The following is a 19,200-nucleotide window of genomic DNA, read 5'->3' on the forward strand; positions in this document are numbered from 1 at the left end:
TTTCCGGGAAACAAAACCTGGTCGCTCCTACCAAGGAGGAAGCGCTGAATCATTTGTTAAGAAGGAGCCTATATCTACCTATATCTACATAAGTAAAGCAGGTTTATTCTACTTCTTTTCAAAAGAGACGGATATAGAGATAAACAATCATTACACTCACAATGGATTTTCTATAGTGACTGATAACCACTTAAGTAAATCCTTGAACCTTTCCATCCCACTTTCTTTTAAGAAGTGTTGATGTAAACAACTGCCGCTCAAAGCAACGTCACATGTGAAAGTAACTATACTCTTTTTTTTATGTACAATCCCATGACATTCTTGGAAAATACCGGGATGAACAGGATTAACGTTATCATAAATTATTCAAAAGCTAACAACTTTTTTTCTTTCAAATAATGTTTTCACAAACAACATGGTGTCGTAAGTTTCTATGAAAGACAGACAGCTGGTATTCATATTGTAATTCGTTAAATACAATACAACTTTTAGATAACGGCATTTTGATCTCTGACATAATTAAATAAACTGCCTTGTAATGAATCTCTAGCTCAACATTTGAGGTGAGAACCGCGGTGGCTCAGTGGTACAGCGTTCACCTCTGGTGCATGGGGTCCCTGGTTCAATCCCAGCTTGCGCCATGAGAACTTTGTAGTGGACAAACACCGTATGCGTAGGTTTCTTCGGGGTTCTCCCGTTTCCTCTCACTTTCTTCATTCCATCATTCCATTCATTTCTCATTATCACCGTCTCCTTTAGCCTAGCCGGCATAATAGTGGGACGTAAAACTTTAAAAAATCATTTATTTATTTATTTATTTATTTGCAATATTTGAGATGGTGATTTGGTTCACTATATCCGTACAGTTTCGTTTTTATACAGTGTGTTATTTCTTCTTCTATCTTGTTCTTAGTTTATCGCAAGTCTCTTTCCTATAATAGCTTGCCAACTAGAACTCTTCTAACACACCTGCAAATTTAACGTACGACCGATGTTGTCTGCCCGGATCTGGGTCAGATCGCCCAACCATCAAATCGTCCACACAGGTGGTCAAAACATTCAATTGCAGAAACGGTTAGAAAGCTCAAAACGGATAGATTGCTCACAAAAACGGTCAAAACACCTATTGGCACAAGGATTCAAGCAGTTTGGCAATTAGCAATTGGCAGTTTGGCGTTCTGACCGTTTTTACTATTAATAATAATAATAATAATAATAATAATAATAATAATAATAATAATAATAATAATAATAATAATAATAATAATAATAATAATAATAATAATAATAATAATAATAATGTTTCAGGAGTATGTTGGTTCGTGGTTTTAATTTCCCTATGGGAACTAGCCTTGTAGAAATAGGTCGCTTCCTATTTTAATATTAGATATTCATTGAGCAAAAACGATAAATCGTAATGAAATGATTATATGCGAAGTTCAGAACACAAGGGAATCAAGTCCAATTACCAGAGTTATGGGAAAAATAGCCATAGAGATTTACGGCACGCTTAAGTAGGCTACATAGAAAAGTTAGTACATTAAAAAAAAAAAAAAAAAAAAAAAAAAACATTATGAGTTATTTACATTATCTGGACATAAATCTAAAGTTCTGAAAGGGACTTCAGATAGAGATTTTAAAGTATGCCTAGACCAGTGGTTCTCAACCTAATTCCTATTACGACCCCCATTTTATCACATCCTCTTGCCAGCGACCCCATTATAATTTCCGGTTTGTAATAAGCTTCTGTGGGATCTTTTTTTTAAATATACCTATTGCGGAGATCAAAATATCCATCTATTTTTGTAATAGTAGAGTCCATTTCTTGTACATATAATGGATACAGTAACTTCCCTGAAAACGAATAGATTAAAACCAAATGTACTCAGTTCATTCATATTACAAATATCGAATTTGATGCGTCGTACTGTTTCAAAATGGAGCCGTTTGAAAATTTTAAAACTTCATAAATCCCTTAATTTTGGATCATGTGATTAAAAAGATTTCTAATTTTGACATTTTAAAAAATTGGATAGTTGATAAAAGAAGTTACTGAGTATTTTAAATCACTTGATAATGTGCGTCACGAACATTGAACTAAACATAACCGCACTAGCGAAATCATACCATGCTCAGGTATCTCATTAGCTTTTAATTTTCAATATGTAGGTTTTGTTTCATTTGATTTTTCTAGTATTTCCGTATGCAGTTCTCAATAGTTTCAAATCGTCCCTTTTTCATTTAAATTGATTTTTAGAAACTCTGCACGTGTTAAAAATGCTTAGTAGACTTATTTTTTGTTGTTCTTAACAATATGTATAAAAATTAAAAAAAAAAGTATGTCTATCAGAACAAAATTCAAAATACTATTTAAAAATATTTTCCGGTACTAGATTCTAATTATATTTATCTCTTAAGCTTATCTTCGCGACCCCAGGTTGAGAAACCCTGGTTTACATTGACGAAAAATGGATTTGATTCTCTTATGAACTGAATGCGCCATATGTAGATCAAGCTTGCTAAGAGTATATTTCACCTCTCTATTGAAATTGGAACTGATAATAGTTTATGCTTATAATACTGTATCCCCGTAGTTCGAAAGTTAACTGTAATTTCACAATGTGAAACCAAACTTACTTGTTTACTTTCCAGGTTTTGTCACCCTAGTTTGAAAGGCATAACCGTGAAACAATTGAGATTTTTATTTTATTTTATTTTATTTCTTTATTTATTTTTGATTTCGAACTAATGCACAGTAATCCAGCCGTGAATCGTAATATAGATAAAATTATGCTTAGGTATGCAGGCACACACAGAATTTTCTTAAATAATCTCAACTAACAACAACTATATTTTGGGTACACACACAACGCACAACTCAACAAGTTGAATTATATTTACAATTAGAATCATCCAATTTGTAAGAACTATAATGTACGTTTGTATAAAAACTCATTTTGACCCAAATTTGCAACACAGGAATCAACAAAAATTATTTACAAAACATGGGATGAATAAAACAAAGTGGTCAGGTACAATAGGTAGAACTTGAGTTTTTAGTGTGTGTGTGTGTGTGTGACCACTTCAAAAACAATGTCAACTGGTAGTTGGAACGACGCGATAAAAAGACATGATGAACCAAGACAAACTAACTTCAAAAGAACAGACACTAAAAGAAAAGGACGAAAAACAGAGTTATAAAGAAACACAATAACAACATCGCTCTGTTTACTTTGTATTTGGCGACGTGCTGGCTGCGTGACTGTGAAGAAAGAAAAAAAAAAAGAAATGATTTGGCAACTGTCTTCAGCTTCACTTGACTCCTTTCTAAAATAACATCAGACAAACAGAGATATTCTTGGGTTGGGAAAGGTTACTGGTTACACAGTTCCATTGGATGGTCTTTTTTAGTGGAACATTAGGACGTTGGCTGCTACGTACTGGGTGCTACAGTGGCAAAGTGTCACATTTCATATCCTACCATGGCTGTTTTGGAGAGTTTCCCAGTTATTCTTGTAACTGTTGGTTTTGATTTTTCGAAAGTATTCTAGTCTGTTTACTCTACATTGGTCACAAGTTGAACTTATTTTTTCGCTCTTATCAGGTTATATTTGACTTTTCTTTTGTCTATTACCGGTACTGAATGTACTCTTTTTATTAAGTGCCATTATACGTGAAGAATGTTTGTGATCACTAGAGACCGGATGTTAGGCAAAATGCCTATTCTTTAATATTAAAGATATGATCAAAAATAACGTTTTAAAGTTTATATGGGGGTTTATAGTTTCGATTTAAGCCAATTTTATTTTGCCTATTTTGCCTATTTCGACCTTTACTGCCTAAATAATTGCTTTAGTGCCTAATATTGCCTATTCTATGCATTTTCTTCAAAATAAGCCTTCATTGGGAAAATATATAATTTATGTAACATAATACATACATTTTACGTATATTATGTGTTTGTAAACACAAGCATGTGGTATTTTGCAATATATAGCTATACAAGATGAACTTCAAAGATGTGCACATTTTTCGGAAGGTGATTCGTGACATGAAAAGAAGACAAAAGTCCTCTTGAATGTCACGAATCATCTCCTGAAGTATGTGCGCACCTTTATGTCCCTTTCCAATTGTCAGGATTCGATTTTCGATTCCAAGTTGGCACCCCTGTCACTTGAACACAACGCAGAACTCGACAACATGCAACAGCACTTTTTGTCTTCTTTTCATGTCACGAATCACCTCCCGAAGTATGTGCACATCTTTTAGGTTCACCCAGTATGTGGAATGCATAACATATCTCGTTTTTGTATATACAGTAAAAGAAGATATTCTTTAACAAACAAGTATATTTCTATATTCTTTGAACATTATCTATGACTTGAATCTATTTTTTTAAGGTATTGCGTATTTATCTTCATTATTTCGAGTTACATTTTAGTGCCTATTTTACTGCCTATTTTTTATATTTTAAGTGCCTATTTGCCTGCCTATTTTCCACGTTTTTAGTGCCTAAACATCCGGTCTCTAGTGATCACCATCCTTGTATTATTCGGGAATTCCCAAGTCAGTCCACGCAACAATCATCACCAGTTGCATCCTATACCATGCTCCTAAACAGCATAAAGGGGTCTACTGTATTTTCACCTTGTAATCCTTCTTCACTCTCACACACTTGTGAACGAGAATTATTCGTCTACACTAACCAAGAACTTCCTCCAGGAAGGTGGTGTTTTCATGCAACTTCAAGTTGTTGAATATTATTTATCGACATTCATATGGTTTTAGACAACATGAAATTAGTTTTGTATAATAGAACTGTACGTATGTAAATATATTCCTTTTATAAATTTTAGCACTTTGTAATAACTAACTAACTAACTAATTAACTCTATGGCCTATGGAACCCGGAGGTTCAATGCCGCGTTCACAAAAGCTCTCCACTGACTTCTGTCCTTAGCTAACTGCATCCAGTTTCTACTTTGTATTCCAATCTCTGCGAGATCCATCTTAATATTGTCCTTCCATCTGGGCCTAGGTCTTCCTAATGGTCGTTTTTCGATGGGTCTTCCAGTCAAGACTTTGAAAGCGTTTCTATTTTTTTCCATTCTAGCTACATGAACCGCCCACCTAAGCCTCCTAGGCTTGACGACCCTAACAATGTTGGGTAAACCGTATAAATTATGCAGTTCCTCGTTATGAAGTTTCCGCCATTCCCCATTCCCGTTCCTCTTGGGTCCGAATATTCGTCTCAGGATCTTGTTCTCAAATACTTTCAGTCTATGTTCTTCCCTCAGAGTAAGTGACCATGTTTCGCAGCCATACAAAACAACAGGCATGATTATCGTTTTGTATATTTTAAGCTTCAAATTCTTCGACAGAATTCGCGATGACCAATTTATATATATATGTTTTGTCATTCATAGTACGTACTTTACCTAATAACAGTTGATTTCCGTATTATCCGATCTTTTGCATATCCGAGATAGGCATGGTCACAGTTACCTCGGCTAATCACGAGCCTCTGTAACTGATATTTTAAAAATACCACGAAAGAAACCTATAATGTCGCGTCGAAAAAAAAAAAAAAAAAATCAGTAAGTAATATTTGATTTTAGTAATTACATTTGCAGCGCCCTACTTTTAAGTATTGTGTGTACAGTTAGTAGCCAAAAATAAGAGTCAAGAGAAGGAGGATGTTGTTCACATTATAGACAACGTGCGTGCAACTTTACATCACTCAAGTTATAAAAGACGAACACACGGTTAAATTGTGTTCTTATGTAACTGCATGTTATGTAAGTTTTGTGGTATCTTCCTTATTCGCAAAATTTAAACTTGTAGTAAGGAGTAGTGGATAAGACGAACAAGAAATAAATAAAAACACGACAATATTTCTCAATTAAAAAAAATAAAGAAGTTGGGTAGAATATCTTTAAGGGTTCAAAAGTTCGAACTTCAAGCTAGCTATCCTGACAAGATTTTTCTTCCTTCAGATGCTTTTGAAGTGGTGTCAAGGACAATCTCAGAAAGGTATTGATCTTGCAAAGTACCAGGGACCTTTTCAAGTAGTTACTGACTCAAAGAAAGCTTAAAACGTCAAAGTTTGTAGAAAGTTGGATACAATCATACTTTAGGGTTTAGGAGTTACGTTTCTAGATTTACGGCATCTATGGCCATGTTCGTCCGTGACGTCACGGATGACGTCCCTCGGTGATGACACTATCCGAGGAAAGGGAAGGAAGAAAGGATTTGGAAAGGAAAGAAGCGGCCTGGGATCATACTTTGCTGTTCATATTAGACAAGAAATTATGAAATCAGCTAAGCAGTGAAGCACCGACTAACGAAAAAGAAAAGTGGAAGGCGATCAGGCCACATACCTCAAATTTAGGAGTTTCTACACTACGTTATCCACTAATCTATTCGTTTTGATATAAAAATATCTTCCATCAGTTGCAACCATTTTCCATCCTTTTTTCACTTTTCTTTTTCTCTACTGCTTCTTTTCATGTTTCTATATATCTTATTTTATTTATGTATTTATCTCTAGAATTATTGTTTTCTCTTCAAATTTTGCTAATACTTTTTCATTGCTTTTTCGTCCCCCAAGTCTTGCTAATTCACAGAACAGGTGAATATTAGACCCACGCCTCATATAGTCTGGTGCTGAAAAAGACGCTAAACTTAAAAATAAATAAATCGGATCAAATCAAATTTCTAAATATTTTACACTAGAATCATTCAAGTATAACTAGAATTATCGAGATTAAAAATCCTTTAAAATGATTGATCCATTTTTTTAACTCGATCTTTTCTCGAACCATGGACTATGAATGTGCTTCGTTTAGACTTTACGACATTCACGCTGAAGGTCAGATAATGGAAAGTGTTTTTTAAGTTCAAAAACCGGGCTAAGTTACATCGGTACTTTTTTTTTTAATTATTTTGTTTTATTTTCATATAACTTGTTTCTGTAGGTGTTTTAGTAACTGCGTAGTAAAGTAATACAACTTAAAAGTTCTTCAGGTTGTAAAAAGAAGAAGAAGAAGAAAGAAAACAAATGTTGTCCTTTTACAGAACAGGTTATGTGGAAAGTGAAGATCAAATGTGCTGTATCACTGTAGAATATCATATGGCGTTATAGTAATAATTCGCTGAATAATTCTATATGGAATTGGAAAACTGATCTGCATTACTGTTTTCCTTGTTTCTTTCAACATTTTTTTTTGTTTCTTGTTTTTTGAAAAAAGTTTCTTCCTGTTGAATGTATGTGCACCCTATACACAAAAGGTATCTCGTTTACCTTATTCAACTGCTTGTTAACACATACCAGACTCACTCACAGTATGCTGCTGGCCTTGACAACCAAGTACTCTTTTACCTTTTATCACTTCTTTTTTTTTCTTAATTTCTTGCTTCTCAGATTGTATGCATTTTTAAAACTAATGTATTATTTTTTTAATCGTAAAAGTTTAGTTTCTATAACTGAAGTTGAAAGAGAACATAAGAAGAGTATTACTTTCTTACAGCGATAATAGAACGAGTACATATATGTTATAGTAGGTTATGTAAGATTTTTGTGTAGGCTACTTGACAATTAGCAGCAAAGGCCAAAACTACATAGATAGGTCCTTGGAGAATATGTCTGTGAAATAAGTTGAGGAAAGTGTTTATGTATTCACAATTTAACTCTATGGTTGATGGATAAACACATGATAAACAGTGAGTAAATACAGGTTATCTTGTTTCGAAATTGATTAGAAGAAACATTGTTGATAAGAGTGGTTTAAACAATTTTATTAAATCTTAAATACCAAGAATTCACTCCTTTTTTTTTTTTTAATCCACAGCTACCAAATATCTAATGTTAGGGTGGATCAAAAAGTAGTGCCTCCTGTGAAATAAAAATATATTAATGAACATATAACAGCAAAAAGTATCATCTAGAGATCAAGTCTGAACTGTCATCTACAGAAAACTACAGTTCAACATAATCTCCATAACTTTAAACACATTTGCATCTTCATCGAACCCAGGCATCAATACCATTTTGGAAAGATTCGGGGGTTTCCTTCTTGACCTATGATTTTAAAGCTGTTTTAACGTCATCCAAGTCATTGAATCTGAACCCACGTAGGTTTTCTTTCCTAAGTCCAAACAGGAAAAGTCAGAAGGGGCCAAATTAGGGCAGTAGGGTGGGTGAGGTATTACTGACCAACCTATTATTGAAATCGAAAGAGTTATGAGAAATTATGAGTGTAGGTGTGCATTATCGTGATGGGACTTGACTGATTGAACGTTTTTTAATGGCCTCTTCTTTCTTATTGCCTCCTTAACTCTATGTGCACCAAGGGTTATGTGTAACACTGCAGAATAACGTAAAAAAATGTCCACCATATAAACCGCTACTTTTGTTCCTGAAAATGTATTAACTTTCTCTATTTTGTGTCTTCAGTTGTCTTAGTTTATAATTAGTACAAAATAGACAAGAATATTACATTTTCTGGTACAGAAAATAATGATTTAGGTGGTGGACATTTTTATCCCTCCCTTGGTGTGCGTGTTACGCGTAACCCCTTGGTGTGTGTAGGGTTTCCACTTTTAATATCATCAGTCATCACTCTGAAGCCAGCAGACCTTTTCCATTTAGGTGTAGGACGCTTTGCATCAGCTGTATCCGTAGCGGCGCATAGTGTCAGAATCATCAACTGGAAATAACCTCACGCTCATTATGGTAACACGTTACACCAAGGGAGAGTACTTTATGTACACCACGAAAATTGTTTTAAGAAAATAAAATTTATATTATTATTATTATTATTATTATTATTATTATTATTATTATTATTATTATTATTATTATTATTATTATTATTATTATTATTATTACAGAAAACCTAATGAAACATCCATAGTAATTCTTGTCCTAATAAAAGTGTGGATAATTTTTAACCCACCTTGGTGTACGTAAGGTTAGGTTTCTTAAGTGTGGTTACGTAAGTTTCGTTGTCAATTGTGTCATGATGGTTCAGAAAATCAATAAGAATAATATCCTGGGTGTCTCAAAACACCGCTGCCATAATTTTCTGGATTGATCTGGAAGACTTGAATTGTTTGAGACGTGGAGAACCAGTGTGGCTCCATCCCTTGGATTGCACTTTATTCTTTGGATCATATAGGTACATCCAAGTCTAATCTCCAGTGACCACATTTTTTTATATAAAAAAGAAATACACAAGAAATATTGATTGTGAGCTTAAAATGCATTCAGCAATTCTTGACAAACTTCCACTCGCCTCCTCTGATTCTCAAAAGTCAATTGCTTGGGAATCCAGTTAGCATAAACTTTGTGAAATTCCAAATCAGCAATTATTCCGTGGAGAAAACTCTACAAGACACTTATTGCATCAGCAACATTCTGAACTGCAATGTAATTCATCAGCACTTTCTCGATTTGCATCTCTGAGTGATGTTGTCAGCAGGGAGCTTCTCAATATCTCTGCAATTTCTGTTTCTCCGTTTCCAAACTTCTTCACCCAACGCCGCCACATTGCTGATGTTCATTATAGCATCCTCATAAATATTTTGAAACGATTATGGATTTTCTTAGGTGGACAAACTTCTTTCGACAGAAATTCAATGATGACTCTTTCTTTTAGCTTCAGATCCATTGTTCTAATCAGCCAATCTGAAAAAGAAAAGAATACATTAGTAGAGTAAGGTTACCTCGATAATATCATACATAGATAGTTCAGTAGCTACAATAGAAACGCACATCTTTATCTCAGGTATCATATATTTCGATGTATTTTCCCCCACATTCCACATGACGTCTCATCCTCCTAAACTGGTGCCACTGGGTTTCAAGGACTGGATCTACTGTTCTTTGCAGGCATTCATAGCATTTTCAGGTGTGGAAAACCGATACCCGCAAAGTTTCTCCTTCTACACAGGAAACAGGAAAAAGTCATACGATGCCAGGTTGTGGCTGTAATTTTAACAGGGGTATGGTCAATGAAATAAACTGTTTGGTCATCAGAATGGGCTAAAGTGTTGTTATGATCCAGCAGTATTCCTCGCAAACCAGACCTTGGTTGCTTCTCCCTGATTCTCCCGGTCATTTATATTTCACAACCCCCATGACGATAGGGTAACTTGGATTTGAACGCTGTCAGGAATGTCAGTATTCATCTCGGCGACCCCGAAAATTGTAGATTTCACACTAATATCCGGTCTTCCCAGGTTTGTATTCTCTACTGTTATGTAAGTCCGCATGTAATGTATATGTATACTTCGATCCAATACCAAAACCGCGAATGTGCTAAATTTGACTTTGAGTTATAAGCATTTTAATATTCAACTTACCCCGAAAAATCAGTGTATAGACTTAGATACATATTTTAGGAATTGACGATAACTTCTAATGTACTCATATTTCAAAAATGGGACTTTGATATTGGAATCTGTTTGCCCCAAATAACATGAAACTGCAATCAGGTGAAAATAGCAAAATTTGTATATGTAATGTTGGTTAGAAAAGCTACGACGTTCTTAGAAACAGCCTGAAACGTGCATAAATTTTCAACTCCCCGCCAATCCCCTAAGTTGAAAATAAAAAACGGCTTCGTACGAGAATAGATCTGGTGAACATTATTTGCATACGAAATATGGTAGAGCTCCCTCGTGGCTATGTAGTTAGTGTACGCGCCTTTAGCGTGGCAGGCCCGCGTTCGACTCCCGGCGGGAGCTCATGTAGTTCGGATTCCGCATTAAGATGTAGGTTCATGTTCGATATAACCTCGCAGCTGAAAGGGACGCTAAAATAAAAATGGTAAATCTAGATGCTCACACATCTATCTTTGACACGTACATGCAGGGCCGTGCCGTGGGGGGGGGGGGGTTGGCGAGCGGGACGACAGCCCCGGGCGCCAAAGTAAGGGGGTGAAAAATTCGGAAGAAAAAAGGAAAAAAGATAGGAAAAATTACTTGGAGTATATGAATGGGGGCGCCGTCGTATACTCTCGCCCCGAGCGCTGATTTTCCACGGCACGGCCCTGCGTACACGACTGCAATGTTGTTTGTTATTAGTAGAATAGAGTGGGCTATGGGATAACTCACTTCCTTTGTGCTTATTTCCGAAGCAGTGTTGCAAAATTTATAAAAATCTGTAGAGTTTTTAATCATTTTTTCTAAGAAAGACTTTCTCATTAGTCCATGATCTCGGTTAGTTTTAAACGTTTGTATAATAGACGCTATGCCTCCAAAGCAAAGATAACTCCAGGACATCGGAACGCACAATTTGAAAACCCTTTTGTAGGCTATAATATGAATATTTGTATAGAAACACCGAGGTTAAGTAGTTTGTTGATAAGTAACAAAAAGTACATAGAAGACAATATGATACATTGTACTGTACATACTGATAAAAAGTTACAAATACGCTATAGTAGTAGTTTGTGTATCAAATAAACCATTACAGTATGATGCCAACAATGTAAAGGAAAAGTACCTTCGGGATAGCTGTCAATATTAATTTTATAGATTAAAGTGAGACAGGTATGGGTGTGTTCGGATGGACTTGATAAGATAGTGGATGTAACGGAAGGGAAAACAAAATATCAAAAATAAACGATTAAATTACATCGAATACATGTAAGATAAGTTGAGCTTCAGCACATAGCACAATATGAAGCCCGACAGATATATGTATATATGAGGGAAACAAAACACATCACATATACTTTCAGAGAACCTTAATTACTTTGTTCTGTGCAAATAGACATCTTCACAATACATTCTGTTACCGAAGGTCGTATGAGAAGACTTTCGAATCAATATTGTAAAATAATAGCTACAAATTTCAATTTGGATGTATTGGCAGTCATATTTAACGGATCTGCTTTGGTACGGAAAAGACTGAAATTTTGTTTGTTCTCAGTAGAAAAGAGTGGGGCAAGAGTACGTAATTAGTTTTTGAATCGAATTTCCAAACCGGTGTGATAATATTCGCATGGAACAACAAAAATACAGAAAGAAAATGAGTCTAACATACTTAAAATCATACAAAATTTACCATTTTTCTTTTGCTTGTTTTTCATAAGTGAAAGGAGATAATGAATATAATGTTATTCTATAAAGATAACCAAAAAAAAAGATCTATCGCTTTTTGTGGAAGTCTGTGTTCCATTGGCCCTTTCACCGTGAGTTGGATGCTGATGAAGATAAGGCGAACGTCAGTTGTTGGTGTGGGTATATCCAATATATTAACTAGTTGTGGCAGTTCAGTTATACCGTGAACTTGCGTAAGGACAGAGTAAACATAATATCTCCACACAGCGTCATAAGGGCGTGTATGCTGTACGAGTTCAAACTGAGGTCAAATGCCGCTGCAGCGAGGCGGAAGATACACCAGGCCTTTGGAGAGGGTGTCGTGACTACGCAGAGAGTGCAGCGGTGGTTTAACAAGTTTAAGGACGGTGACGAAATACTCGAAGACGAACCACGTGCCAGAAGATCAACATATGTACAAAATGAAGATCTTCAGGCAGTAATTGAGACTAACAGTGGCAGACATAAGAGGAACTGGGACTACAATTCGGCAACACCTCCATCAACTTGGGAAACCCTACAAGTTGGGTCGATGGGTCCTACATGATTTGACTCTGGGCCAGAAGGCAACGCGAGCAGACACCTGTGTTTCTTTGCTGTCTCGTCTGAGGAAGGAGCCAGTTTTGGACAAAGTGTTGACATGTGATGAGAAGTGGGTCCTGTAGGAAGCTCCACGGCGGACGACACCGTCATCATTGCCTAGCATCCCATGAACCGGTTCCAAAACAGCCGAAACCAGGACTGCACCAGAAGGCCCTCCTTTGTGTTTGGTGGACTGCTCGCGGCATCGTGCATTGGGAACTGTACCAGCTGGTTAAAACATCATGTAACTGTGTACTGTCAGCAGTTGAGGCATGTACAAGAAAAAACTTAAAACTCTGGAGCCAGCACTTCTCATTTGCAATGGGGTCCTCCTGTTACAGGACAACGCTAAGCTTCATGTGATTAATATGACCCGAGACACCATTCTACGCCTTAGATGGGAAACACTATTGCATCTGCCATACTCCCCGGACATTGCACCTCCCGATTCCATTCTTTGGACAATCACCTTAGAAGACGCCAGTTCAAATCCCTAGTAGATGTGCAAAATGCACTTGATACCTTCTTTGCTTCACAGCCTACCAAGTTTTACTGCGATGGAATCCATGACCTTCCAGAGCATTGGCAGAAGGTCGTCGATGCTGATGGGGACTATTTTTGGTCTTCCAGGTTCGTCTTAGGTGACATATCGATGTTCGAAGGCTAAAAAAGCGACAGAACTTTCTTGGTTACCTTTATACAACAGAAAATATGAATCGGAAGAATTTTCAGTGCTGCCATACATAGAGTTGAGTTGATTTTGAGTTTATCGTCCCTTTCAGCAGCGAGGCTAATGAGACGAGACCTACTGATTAACTTGGAATCCGAACCACATGACTCCCGCCGGGAAACGAACCCGTTCTCCCACGCCGAAGACGCGTACGCTAACCGCTTACGTCGCTTAGCCAGGAAGGAGGTCTTGCCATACATAGAAATTACAGTGTTGCCAGAATAATATTTCTCCTAAAATCTAAGCTGAGGCAGCGATTAGAGGAAAAAACTCAATCGTATTTGATTACGTAATATGTTGCCTTGGAACCCTGTGGACAACCTTTTAAATAATAGTTGTATTTAGTTTGTAATAAACAAAATAGTTGTAACATATAGTTATTAAAATTAAATATAAATGTTTCCCCTTCCATCCATAATTACGCAGGTTCTGTACGTTACATCTCACCTCTACATGACTCTGGGCAGTGGTGCACTTCTTTTATGACGTGTTCCAACCAAGAGCTTCTGAAGATGGAACTGTCCTCTCCGATGTACACGAAGAAACTTTTACTGTTCAAACTTTGTCTCTAGTGTCGAGCTCACACCAATTACATTTATCCCAGAAAAAGCCACAGCTATTTCACTACCATCGAAGAAGTTTTGACTTTCCATGCAGGCCCGACCTCTGAGCTTTCATGTTGTATGCAGCTTCGCGTTCCTTTCAAATTTGCTCTCATACTATAGATTTGTGTAGCGCACTCCCTTTGCACTGGGCCATACTTGAATCCTTTAAAAATTCCTACTTTGGACCAGCTCACCTTCTTTTGCACCCAGCGGTTATGCACTTGACTCTGTCCATTAATAGGAGTATACCAAAGCTCTGTATGCCCAACCCATAGACAATAATAAGTTCCTTGATATTCCTCATCCTACTCCTTTAGTTGATGGGGCTCTCAGTTAATTGAACGAGTATACGAAATAGTACATTCTTATTGAAAGATACCCGGAATAAAGGCCGCTGAAACAACTACCGCTTGAACGAGTAGACTGGTGGGTGCATTCCCTTTAAGTATACACCAGCTACAACCAGGATTTCAGTTGAGTCACTTTGAAGTGATCCATCTGATCTGAACTTCGGTTAGACTTTGGTCTTGTAAATAGAGCCAAGCTGAATAGACAGTGTGACTCTCATCGTCATCAAGGTAACACTCTATCATTTATGCCTCACAGCCAGGTATCAAGATAACATCCTATCTCTTTTGTTCACGGTGTGGTATCAAAGTAGCACTCTTTCGTTTGGGTTGCAGACTACACCAGTCGTTTTGAACGACGTCTAGTAACGCTTTAATTGAATTAAGTTCCTACCCTGCCAAAGAGAGCCAAAGGCTACAATACGATTAAGATCTGAAACCCTTTGGCTGTGAATAAGTGCTAAGATAATATCCTTCCCTTTATGGCTGTATGACCAAATATCAGGTAACATCCTATCTATTTGCAAAGCATCTGGATCTGATTGTCATCATCCTAGCTATTAGAGATTACATTTTAATACAGAAGTGTGCTATATATCTATAGTAACTCTGCTGTTGCATTCTGTAAGTTGTATTTTCGTCTAAACACTTTAGACAATATTTCACACAGTTCACTCACCCTGCTCATGAAACCTGTATTATTCCTAAAAACTAATAAACGCAGCCACTCTGGAAGGAATATAGACTCTTTAATTTGTAATCTAGTAAAAGATATATCTTGGATCGCTGATTATGAGGTCGTAACAATTTTTTTTTAGCCACTTGCAGTTAAATCTAGGCCGAGGCCAGTGCTACTCTGTAAAGATCCATCCACATTGGTACCACAGACTGAGAAACCATGTTTCAGAATGATTTCAGCAATATAGCATATGGTATTTCTAGAGTACTACTGTCTGCCCAAATCACTTCAAGATTTCGTTTCACAATATTTAGCGAATATTCTGATAAGAGACAGAAAGATTGGCATAGTTGTTCTTCTTTAAAATTTAATTTCAGAAGAATTGATAATTGTCAACGATGTAGGTAACGTAGTTTTCGACTTAGGAAAAGTTATTCGTTTTTAATGCATTATTCTAAAATCACTACTATTTTATTTATAATAATGCATTATCATGTGTACTCAGGGAAAGCGACACTAAATGGACGCTTTGACTTCGAACGGACGAATTCCAAGAAGTGTATTCTTTAACTCTTCTGAACTCTGGTTACTAGTCCTTGAGCCGTATTTCGGATAGGCTTATAACACATTATTTGTCCACTGTAAATACTCAAAACTCAGCCTCTGCCCTGTCTCTCCTAATTACTTGGAACAAAGGAATTTTGTATTTCTAAGTGACGCCGAGAAACATTTCTACTGTCGCCACCTAAAATAATGAAAGTTCGATCTCATCTATATTCTGTCGTGACGAATACTAGTTCCAGGTTGTATTCGAGTTTTATTTATGTTAAGGGTTACCAGACGCCCTCTTTTACCCGGTCCTAAAAATCATTCGGATGAGTTTTCTTTTAAAGAAATATCCTCTCTTCTTGGCAGTACAGACAACAGATTGCATCAATATATACATGTTTGTAAACAATTGTTATTATTAATAGGCCATCTCCTCAATGGTCAATTGTTTTAAGAAAATACAACACATTCAACTGTAAGCCTGAAGGAGAGAAACTTAATATTTCTGTAATCGGTATTGTAGAAGTTTAGTTTCATAAATTATATTTATATAATAAAATATTGTGAAATCTGAAAATGTCCTCTCTTTTGTCTGTCATATGGTAAGTAGCCTTATTCTGTTTGAATAAAGAGCCTAAAGCCTTTTAAATTACAGTAAATCGTTCAATATATTTAAACACTACTATTTAAAGAGGAAAGATTCCGCGTTACCCTTTTGTTTCTATGAATTCGTATATTAGACCGAGTTATTGCAAATCAGCCATACTTGCTGGTTTTATTTAAATAATAATAATAATAATAATAATAATAATAATAATAATAATAATAATAATAATAATAATAATAATAATAATAATAATAATAATAATAATAAGAAGAAGAAGAAGAAGAAGAAGAAGAGTTGAAAACCAATGAGAACGTACAAAGTTACAATAAGTTTGTCAAAAATTAACTTTGAAGTTCAAATAGGCTTGTATTTTAAACATCCGCCTTATGCAGAGTCGTTTTAATATATGTTTAGCGTCATACTAAAGCCTAACTACTGCAGGGAACATATGTAGTTGAACTCTTTAGTATGGCACTAATCAGGTGTCAGAACGACTCTGCATAAGACCCCATACTTTTATATATTAGACTGTATAATTTTTGTGTTTTCTGCCACTCTCTAAATCCTGTCACTCCGTGCAAATGCACATGTTGCAAGCATGATAGGTACTGATGATTCCATACAAATTTCCCGGACAGGAAATATAAGACACTTATGGAATAGGAGAATAACTATAAAGGAGTATTAGGATGGGTATACAAAATCTTCGACGAAGAAATTCTGCCACCCTGGAATTAAGTGTACAATATAAAATCCTGTTGGCCTGAATTGCAATGACGAGTACATTCATATCTCCATTCAGACATCCTAACGAGTAGCAAGCAGAACTCGAGCATCTTTGGTATCTGGGATAGTATTGATCGACATTTAAAATCAATACTAATACTAGGACAATAAGGGGAAATCCAAAAGAATTCGCTAGAAAAGCGGACTTTGTTAAACCAGATAACTCAGCAAAAGCAAACTTAACCTTCTTACAGAAAATCAATAAACGAACATTATCTACAGCAACTGTTTTATCACGAGAAAAAAAAAAAAAAAAAATAATAATAATAAAAACACACACACACACACACTTGTATTTACTTTGTTATATTGGTTTAATTTACTGTTATTAATCCCTTCTATATCATGTATTGCAATTACATACTCGACATGAATTCAAGGAATATCGAATGTTATTCTGTTTCTGCAGAGGTGGCGGAAAAACCTATCAGCATCAAATGAATCAGCGTTGTTGCCACGACGACACACAAAAAAGTGGGAGGGAGGGAAAGAAAGAAAATATAGCTTCACTGTTTGTACTCACTCCCTTGCCTGTGCGAATTCTTTTCCCGTTTTGGCCGTGACGCAAGATGACGTCAAAACAAGTGAGCTACAGTGTGTCTGGGTATTCAGCGTTGCCAAATGTCTTGATGAATATTATTGTAAAAACAAGTGGAAAAAACTCAAATAGTAAGATTTAATACAATATGAAATCTTATGTTTGAATATACGTACTTTCATTTTGTCGAAAATACATGGTTAGTCAAATAGATTTAAAATTTCTACTTCAACTGTAATTTAAACTTACTTTCAAGTTTCTGTAGACGATGATTCACAGGAAGATATTTTAGCACGCTTCATTTTTTTTTTAATTTTTATATGAAAAAGCTTTTTTTTTTTTTTTTTTTTTTTTTTAGAATTTTCAGTTAAATAAATGTTAATTTAATGCTATCTAAATAAGAAGGAATTATATGTATTTATTAGTAGTAATGAAACTAAAATTGTTTCAAAACTTTACTTTCTTATTGCACAGAAGTAAAAAGCAACTAAAAGGTCGCTTAGCCTAATGCTTTTATTATGTATAGCTTTTGAAAACTTTAAAGTATTCCCTTGTACGTCGCAATGCAGCTTATATGAATCAATCCTCTTTAGAAGAGTGGCTATAAGATTATCGTTACCATTCAATATTGGTTCTTCTTCTTTTAACACTTTTTCTGCTCTTCTTACAAGATGATTTTTTTTAAAAAAAAAAATACGATAAACTAACGAGTAAATGGTTGTACAGAATAGCATTACTCAATAACTTTATCATTGTTTCTACTACTGTAGATTGGCAATGTCCCGTGAAGATTTGTAAGAAGTGGGTATAAGCCTATGTTATTTCGAGAGCTTCACGCTTCACGTGAGTACGAAACTTTAGTAGCGTTTTGTAGGATTCAAAATTATTTTCCTGCTATATTATCTCATAAGAAGAAATGACAGAATTGTTTCTGCCAGCTGGCAAGATTGAGCTGTCTCACAAAACTGGCTGGCGATCGAGGGTTGGAACCCTGCCCACAGTATGGGTGTATTATATACAATGTCCTTTCATCATTCATTTCACATTGCTTCCTTTAGCCTAAAGAACAAAACCGTTGAAGGTAGAAGTAGAAAAAATACCACTCAATTTCTCTTGAGAAGTGAGCAAAACAACGCCCGTAAAAACATCGTTGTGATCATAAATATAACATAAAGCACAACAACTCAATTTTATGACTTCATTGCGCAGTATCAAGGCACTTGTGGGGAAAGATTGAACATAAGTGCATCTTTAAAAAAAAAAAATTAAAAAAGTTTGATCTCTCTTAATGATTTTTCTTCTTATGTTAATATCGAAAACGGAATAAGATGAAATTTACATTAGGCAAAAACGATATCATGATTCTCAAGCAGGAATGTAGATCCATGGTTCACTCTCAAGTCAAATGAGTTTGTCTTTGACAACACTATATCTGTGGCACTGTAGATTTTTTTCTTCTACATTTTTTTCCATCATCATTCATTTCCATTAACCACTCGTTTCCTTTAGCTTTCCAGGGCATATCTGTGGGATATATGAACTAAAGAATTTATTTAATTTCATTTTCATTTTCTGACAGCATTACAATTACTCTGAAAAAGTCTCCTGTTCCCTCCAAATACCATATTAACGATTCCCCTATATAACACATTCTGCTAATTCATAATGA

At 35.6% G+C, this 19,200-nt stretch overlaps 1 long non-coding RNA gene across 2 annotated transcripts in view; it reads right to left on the minus strand.

Moving 5' to 3' along the window:
* Positions 1–276, minus strand: part of LOC145685915 (uncharacterized) — a 101,232-nt gene extending 100,956 nt beyond the window's left edge. For both annotated transcript variants that reach the window (XR_014131499.1, XR_014131500.1), the window contains exon 1: positions 161–276. This is a non-coding gene — a long non-coding RNA (uncharacterized LOC145685915). The remainder of the gene's footprint in view (positions 1–160) is intronic.
* Positions 277–19,200: the final 18,924 nt, after the last annotated feature.

The sequence above is a fragment of the Thermobia domestica genome, chromosome 1 (assembly GCF_964235325.1).
Source record: "Thermobia domestica chromosome 1, izTheDome1.hap1.1, whole genome shotgun sequence".
Lineage (NCBI taxonomy): Eukaryota > Metazoa > Arthropoda > Insecta > Zygentoma > Lepismatidae > Thermobia > Thermobia domestica.